The sequence below is a fragment of the Setaria italica genome, chromosome VII, assembly GCF_000263155.2.
Source record: "Setaria italica strain Yugu1 chromosome VII, Setaria_italica_v2.0, whole genome shotgun sequence".
Taxonomy (NCBI): Eukaryota; Viridiplantae; Streptophyta; class Magnoliopsida; order Poales; family Poaceae; genus Setaria; species Setaria italica.
Genome location: NC_028456.1, coordinates 22182109 through 22191052, shown reverse-complemented (window position 1 = coordinate 22191052; position 8944 = coordinate 22182109). Strand labels below are relative to the sequence as shown.

The window sequence follows — 8944 nt, the reverse complement described above, 5'->3', positions numbered from 1 at the left end:
CAGGTAAAATTCCAGGGTGCTACTAGCGCCCGGACGTCCGATCCGGGACCGTTAGCGTCGGACGGTTGGGAAGCGGAAAAAATTCCGCTGCAACATGGTCACATGTTGCATGCAACATGCAAAAAAAATAAAAATTCTGGGAACAAAGTTTGACACAGAAAAGAAGCCTATTGTAACATTTGTCAATGTTTCAATCAACATTTCGTTGGAAAAATTCTTTTAATTCAAAATATCTCGCAACACCTTGTGCAACATCATACATCATCTAATGCAACATCTCGATTTCACAGTTGCAACATCCCGAACCCAGAAATAAAATCATCATCAACTTTTGTAAAAAAAAGTCATCAACCATGCAACATAAAAATATTACTGCTGCAACATCTCAGGTTAGATATTGTAACATCAAAAAATTGAACATACTATGGAACATCTAAAAATTAGTCTTGCAACATTAGTGAACACTACGCAAAACATCTCAAAATATCTGTTGCAACATCACAAAATTTAGATGCTACATGAATGGTTGGTGCCTCTCACGGTGGAGTCTTCTTCCTTCTAGAGTATGATAGCAGCCACCATGGATTCTAGCGGAGAGGCTGCTGTCGCTGGACTGGTACGGCGAGCCGCGCGCTAGAGAGCGCCATCAGCTCGCTGGGCGTGCTGGGCCTGTGGAGCGGCATGCTCGGTGGCGCTGGGATGTGAGTAGGCATAGGATCTAAGTTGCTGCAGAGAAGGGGCAAAGCTGGATTTAGTTCATGACTGGCGAGGCGGATAAGGACTAGAACTCACAGAAGATGAACGAATGGATAAGAAGCTGGAGATTAGAGAAAAAGAACGAGTGGCTGAAATAATCAGCAGAGGGAGATGTTGGTGGGCCCTACGTCTGATATTTATCTCTGTATCAGACGTGCGGCTCCCAGCATTACCGAAAATTCTATTCCCGTGTCCATGACTACAGGGTATCCGGTAGGTATCGGGTGCCCGTCGGGCGGCATAATAAAAACCCATTTGCAATCTGGACGTGTGGATACAGTTTCATAATGGCAATCTAGCGAAATCCATTTGCGGGTTGGCATTTGGGCGAAGCCCACTTTTGAAGATGGCGAAATCGCAAATGTCTCCGGCGTTAGAGGGCCGACAGTATAGTAATGGTTCCGGGTCCCCGAATTTTACACCCCGATCATGCATACATACAGTGCTTCTACTACTCCCTCAGTTCTAAATTATAAATCATTTTAGATTTTCTAGATGCATATCTTTTTTGCTATACATCTATATTTAAGTTATGTCTAAATACATAACAAAACTTATGTATTTAGGAAAAATCAAAATGATCTAAAATTTGAAAGTGTGGGAGTAGTTGCTAAAAACAGGTCCAAGCGCAAAAAGATACGCTAAAATCAACCAAACGTGAAAGAAGCAAGCGGCAGTCCTGGATTCTCCTTCGTCTTCCGGGCGAGCATATACGTACATACTATCGTGGAAACCATCTCCGAGATACCAATTAGATAAGGACCTCCTATTTGACTTTAGACTTACCTCAAATTCCTAACTTTAGCACTATGCAAAAAGAAGATTCCCCATCATATCAAACTTGCGGTACATGCATGGAGTACTAAATGTAGATGAAATCAAAAACTAATTGCACAGTTTTGTTGTACTTTGCGAAACGAATCTTTTGAGCCTAATTAGTCAATGTTTGGATAATAATTCACAAATACAAACGAAATGCTACAGTTGCACATTTATAGCAAAATACAAATTTTGCCACTTCAAATTTAGGAACTAAACAGGCCCTTACCCTGGCCCCCTCAAGACTCAGGCCGGCCCTGAGCCCTGAGCTGCTCGGCTGCAGGCTTATGTGCAGCACGCATGCAAGCTGGCTTCCTGCTCATCCTGCTGCAGTCGCAGCCGTAACGCAGCTCAGCCAGCGCAGCCTGCAGTAGCATTGGCTTCACATATTTTAACCTTCTCGCAAGAACTAGGCTCAGTTTCATGCATATTGTAACGAAAATAACCCCATGTCATAATAATTTTGATGATTAATGACAATATCATCATTGGTACTAATATGTTTGCAACATGTGTTTTTATAGATGTTTTATGCTACCTCCATTTTAAATTATAAGTTATTTTTAGTTTTCCTAGGTTCATAGATGTTTGTATGCTCTCCCAAAATAAACACACATCTCGTTTTTCAAGAAGTCAAATATTTGTAAATTTGACTAAGAATATAGAAAATAATATCACATTTGTATCTTCAAATAAATTTATAGGAAAGTATACTCAATGCTCAATCTAATGATACTTATTATACATCATAAATATTAGTATATTTTTTTATAAATTTTGATCAAACTTAAAAAGTTTGACTCCTCGAGAAATGAGATGTGTATTTATTTTAGGACGGAGAGAGTACGAACCTAGAAAAATTAAAACGACTTATAATTGAGATGAAGGGAGTAGGTCCCAAGGATGCGAACTGAGCGTAGCTCAGCTGGTAAGGTTCATTGTGGTGGAACCAGCCCATCAGGATTTGAGTCCTCGACTCAGCAATGGTGCTCGCATTTTCCTAGATTTATTCCAGTATTTAATTGGTGCTATTCTTTCAGTAGTAGGGGAGGTGCCCGTCGACAACGAGGCGCTAGTGGTGACTTTGTCAATCTCGAGAATTTACCAGCTCAGTCTTTCGAAAGTGCTCATAGGGGTAGGGTTGCGTGCGTGTGTTCGTAGGCGTGAGTATATGTGCGTGTATGTGGTGTCTAGGTCTGTACCGTGTGATTAAAAAAAAGTCCCATGGATGAATTTCAAAGCCATCAAAATGAGAACAAAATGAAAGACTTAAAGAAATTCTATGGCATCCAAATGATAGCAAAAATCTAGAGACGTGAAAATTTGAAGCGAATCCTACTGGAATTGTGCACCAACACAGTTCACCGATTCATACGGTGATGAGTGGGAATTTCTCTAAATCAGTCGGTTTCCATGGACAACAGCAGGGCTAGGACAGCGTGCACTGTGACTACCGACTCATTCAGTGTCAACATTAGATCACCACATAATCAGTCAGTGTGATTGGCTCGGCTCGCGACCGTCTCAAAATCAGCTTTGGAAGTTTTGGAGAACGTTTATGGCCTCACCGATTCATACGGTGGGCACAATGAACTGAAGCAGCGATTGAGTCGGTCATGGAAGGCAGTAGAAGATAGTGGCTCAGGGATCACCGACTCATTTGGTGATGCCCTTCACATGCCACTGAACCGGTCGGTGATGCATGTGGGGCTCGGGCATCAGTTGGCATTAGTGGCCCAATGACTAGCTAAGGAGACATGCACTGACTCATTCGGTGCTACCCCGATGCACCACCGAATCAGTCAGTCATACGCAAAAGTTGCAATGATTAGTTGTTAGACTTGGAGCTATTTATACCCCTTTACCCGACCATTCGAAGAGTGTTAGAGCTTGGAGAACCTGTAGGCTTGTTTCCACGTTCACACACACGCGAGGGTGATGGGCGAGCCCCAGCCTAACGCCACGCAGGATTTGGGGGCCATGCGATGCTGTGCTGCGTGTCCAATGCGTCGCCGCTCTAGCACCGGCGCCCACGGCCCCGCGCTGCACTGCTTCGCTTCCGCCCCACGCCACAATGCACTGCCTTGCCACACCTAGGCTCCGGTGGCCGCGCCGCTACGCCCAGCACCTGTGCTGGATCCGATCTGAAAGGAGAAAGAGGCACCTACCAAGGAGAGAGAACGGAAGATTCCAATGAAAGGCGGAAGGGAGGAGAGGTACATTTATATTTTATTTTTTTATACATGTATTGTGGGTCCCGTGTAGGGATGGCAATGGGTCAGGTGAGTGCGGGTGGAGCAAAACCTACCTGTGATGAAACCCACCCCACCTAGCTACATCCACACCCATAATAGCTAATGGGTGAATTTTTTACCCCACACCCACACCCGCTGGGCACCTGTCGGGTTTTGGGTGGCCACTGGGTTTGTTTAAATAAGTAAAGTGTTCAAAATATATCAACATGATCATATGATATCGAATTTGATGTACAAAATGCAATTTGAGCACCATATCAAAGTTTCATGTTTCATTTCACAAAAGAATAGTCCAGTAAGGATAGTAAAGTTTAATATGATAGTGCATAAACAGTTCCACGACATTATAGTTTAGTAAGGGTAGCAATCTAAGCTTCATCTCATAATACATGATACATCAACAATTTACCATCAAAATTTTATTATATTAGTGTAATTTAATACTTCAACAAAGGTTAGGGTTAAAGTCTTAAGAGATTTTGGGCAGCCATGGGTGAAATTCTACACCCACCCCGACCCAATATAGGTCAGGTCGGGTTTGGACCCATGGGTGAAATTCTACACTCACATCCACACTCATTGGGTGCCAAACATGTGAGCACCCGCACCCATAGGTGAATATGTTGATGTGACTAATCCTAGAGGACGGGTTCTTGATGACCCCCTAGTATACATTCCCAACAGTTCAGATTCAAACCACCCTGCCTCTGAAGTATTAAATCTTAGTTCTATGTTCATCATTTGTATTTTGTATTGCTTGTGTTCTCTTTAGAAGTAGAGGTTGCTAAATGGCCACGCTTTACCGTTGACAAGACCGATCCTTCCTCTTTTTTGCAATCTATTGGAGGGAGATTACATTTTAACCTTTCCCATGTTCACCCTTTCAGAAGTTGACTGCCTCAACCCCAATGGCAAATCCACTTGCAAACTTGCTGCTTGAGAATGCTCAAGCGGTTTTTCATATCTTGCGTTGCTATTGTTTCCTCTCAAAATTCTACGGGATGAGTCGATGGCAGCATGCTCTCTTGATGGTAACAAGCTCCTAACTACACCCTTTCCACTACCCAATATTGATTCTGATTTCCACAGAAATGGCACGAATAGGAAACGCTGTTCTAACAGCAGTTTGATTTTTCCGTCGCTTAGCTTTATTTCTCCTGTTCAATTCTAGGGTGCCAGTATTTTGTTTTAGAAACTAGGGCAGCAGTAAAGACACCATAAAGCGAGGATGCGATATAAAGGACAGTTCCACGCAGGCACACACGCGATTTCAGCTCCATTGACTACCAAGTATTCATAGGGTAAGGGTACTAAATCAATCATCACATTGCTCATAACAGAATAGATGTGATACACGACATCATATCTAGCTTCCAACCACAGCCAAACATGTTTTAGTCTCATAGGTAGCAGTACAAATTGCTACGACAAAATAAAAAGCGACAGTAACAGGTTCAACGCCACCTACTAAGCATCGCACCTTCAACATCGTACCTTGGAGCACTAGCTACACATAGATAGCTATCTAAATCTTCGACTAAGAGAAAAGGGACCAGGCCACAGTGATTTCCAATTGGCCCAACTCGGGAATACGAAGCACTCTAGTGGTTGTACCCTTTTCCAGAGGTTTGAACTCCTTTGTCCCCGTTAAGGTAACAGAACCGTCCGAAGCCCTAACAGAAACCATCAGCTTTCCAAAGCTTTCAACAGAAACAACACTCCGTGAAAGGTTGATCTCATCACCAGCAAGATGCAGCTCCTCAACTCCAGAATTGTGCAGTACGATTTCACGTTTTAAAACATCAGTAAAGGCAACAAACTCGCCATAAAAACCATCTGGTGGGCCAGAAATCACTTTCACACTGATTGTAGCTTCCACGGAAAAAACAATATGGCCGAGCTCAAAGTCCAGTGTGCTAAGCCTGCTAGTGTATGACTCCTCGAGCAGAAGCGAATTATGTGCGCTAGTATATAAATTGGTAAGACCATAAGCTAGCAGGTTTAATTCTTTGTCATCAGACTCAGTAGTGCCCCTCACATACAACAAAACCTCCAAGACCACAGGATCACCAAACACAACACCACGCACAGGACCAGTCAGTACAAAATATGGATTCTGCATGCAACATCATTAAAAGAGTAAGTAAACTGAAGTGAAATAGAGGCACACATTGCAACAGAACACTGAAATGGTATGGTGAAAACAAAATTCATAGCATAAATGATGCAAGGTGCATAACACAAATCATTGGAGACAAATGCTAGCATAACTCATCAGCAAAAAACAAAAGCATAGGAACTTACCAGTGCACGTAACATCAAAACATATTAAAGAAGTTTATTTAGAATATTTGTTTTCCAACCTTGCAAACAACATTGAAACATCTTTCTAGCTAAAATGCAAAGGAAATTAACACGAAACTACTAGGTACCATGCTGCCAATTCATTGTGGGGCACATGCAAAAAAGCCTATTATTCATAGGGTGTGACAGTCAGGAACAAATTGCAAATCATATGCATCTTCCAAAGGCTTATACCTGACGCCAGTAATGTATTCACTACAGAATGAACCTCATAAGTGTGAAGTACCAAGTTCAATCAATGTCTTAAATCCGTAATTACTAGTCTCATGAGTGTGTGCCGATTTGAATTAGTGATTAGTTGAGCCTGACTTGTGCTATGCTATAAGATGTCCACCTATCTTTATGATCAACCACATGACTGAATTTTATGATATGCCCACCTCATTTGCGCCTTTCTCCATTGTTTGTTAGAGTTCTCTACATGGTTAGTATGTGGTAATAGGCATGGCAATTCTACACGTGGGAGTCATGGTAATTTCTACGCAGGACAATATTGCAGCACTGTGCACTATTTTAAAGCTAATTAAAGACGGTCAATAATAGAATTAGATGGCGAAACTAAGATTATTGAATGAAGAAACTCCATGCATGCTTCCATGGTAACAATAACTTAAGAGACAAAATGCATGAGAAAGTGTGTAGGAAAAAGGCAGCACAGGAAAAAAAAAGAATTGTGGCAAGTAGGAATACTACAGATCTCATCAGCGAGGGTTTGACAGTTATCCCTTTCACGTTTGAAGATAACATTGCGGTTGTGATCTAATGAGTCGCGTAGGGCAACCATACCGAACACATTGAGCGGCCACTGTAAACCTCCTGTTAATTCTTCGACCTTAGCTTGACAGAAAATACCTGTAGAGTATCGCGCTTAAAACCACCATGTGGCGCAGGATTAAATGTATATCGCTTGCAAGGGATATATGCTGCATAGAGTTGTAGGATATTTCAAATGAGTAAGGGTATTAAATCCAATAGACAAGCACAAGCCGTAGTAAGCACTCAGTCAACATGTGCATGGATTGCATCATTGGTCCGATTCTGATCCTACCGCATGAATCACTCTTATATACATTAAAGACATCATGGTAACAACTAGTAGCAAGTATGAAATCGTCCAAGATACATGTAAAACTGGACCAAAGAAACCTGAACTAATTGAGCAAGTAATTAACATGCAAATTGAGAACGCGAGTAGTTAACAAGTCACTCACTGTTGTCCTCGAAGCAACCATAGCCGGTCGGATAGATCATGTTCCAACTTTTTTCAAACAACCTTGCTTCATAGGCATAACGCACTGTTAGTTCCTCTGGATCCCGATGACGCTCTTCCTCATCCTTCTTCCTCCTCCACTCCTCGTACTTCGCCAACCCTTTCTGTATCTTTCTCCCCTTTTTCGCCTCTTTTCCTTTCCGTGACCTGTCACCTTTCAGGCCTTCCTTTGAGTTCCCTATCGCCAAATCCACCTCCGTGGCATGACCTTCCTTTGAATTCCCCATCGCCAAATCCACCTCCATGGCATGGCCTTCCTTTAAATTCCCCATCGCATCCACCTCCGTGGCGTGGCCTTCCTTTGAATTCCCCATCACCAAATCCACCTCCGTGGCATGGCCTTCCTTTGAATTCCGCATCGCCAAATCCACCTTGGTGGTGAACCCCACCAATTTCTTTTATCTCTACTAAAACCTCCTTCAGGCGATTCAGCAGTCCCTGCACTACTCTAACTTCCTCTTCACCTCCAGAGTTTCTCGCCCTCCTCTTCTCCTTGTACTGAAACCTCGGGGGCGGCGCAGAGGCCCGGCTGACCCACTTTCTCACCCTCCTGACCCGAACACGCTCCTGCTCCTCGTTCCTCCTCTTCCACTCAAATACTTCTCATACCCCCGCTTTGTCTCTTCCTGGTCGGGTTCTACCACTTCCTCTCCTTTCCTCACCACCTCCCTCTCCTTGTCATCCGGATCGAAATTAGTTTCCTTCATCCCCTTCTGCAGCTCCGCAACCTCCACACTGGAATCCACATTCCTCAACTCAACACTTTCACGCAACCTCCGCGTCGGAAGCCTATTTGCTGCTTCGTCTTCCCCTTAGTTGCCTCTATTCCCCTCTGCCTCAATCTCCATCTCCGCCTCCGCCTCAAGCTCCGCCTCCGACCTGCACAAGAAATTGAGCGCACGGATTTGTCGCCGCTACGCCACGAAACCCTAATCTGCTTCTTTAGCTGCTGCGGGGCAAGGGGCAGAACGCCACGACCAAGTAAATAGGGCGACCCGACTGAATACGTCCTGGGGGTGTTTGGATCCTTGAGCTAAAGTTTAATCCATGTCACATCGAATATCTTGAGGCTAATTAGGAGGACTAAATATGAGTTGATTATAAAACTAATTACATAGATAGAGGCTAATTCGCAAGACAAATCTATTAAACCTAATTAGTTCATGATTAGCACATGTTTACTATAGCATCATATTGTCAAATCATGGACTAATTAGGCTTAATAGATTCATCTCGTGAATTAGCCTATTAATTTTGTAATTAGTCTATATTTAATACTTCTAATTAGTATCTAAACATTCGACATGACTAAACTTTAATCCTGGGACCAAACGGGGCCTTAACCAGGCTTCTCAGCCCAGTCCAACTTCTGGCGCCGCGAGCTCTGGCTGCGCACTCGGGGAATAAAATCTGGATGGCCCTTCTAAGGGGGTGTTTGGATACTAGATGCTAAACTTTAGCAGTATCACATTGGATGTTC

At 43.2% G+C, this 8944-nt stretch overlaps 1 pseudogene; it reads right to left on the bottom strand.

Annotated features, from left to right (window-relative positions):
- Nucleotides 1-5367: 5367 nt before the first annotated feature.
- On the bottom strand, nt 5368-7823 carry LOC111257958 (annotated as a pseudogene).
- Between the last annotated feature and the right edge of the window lie 1121 nt (nt 7824-8944).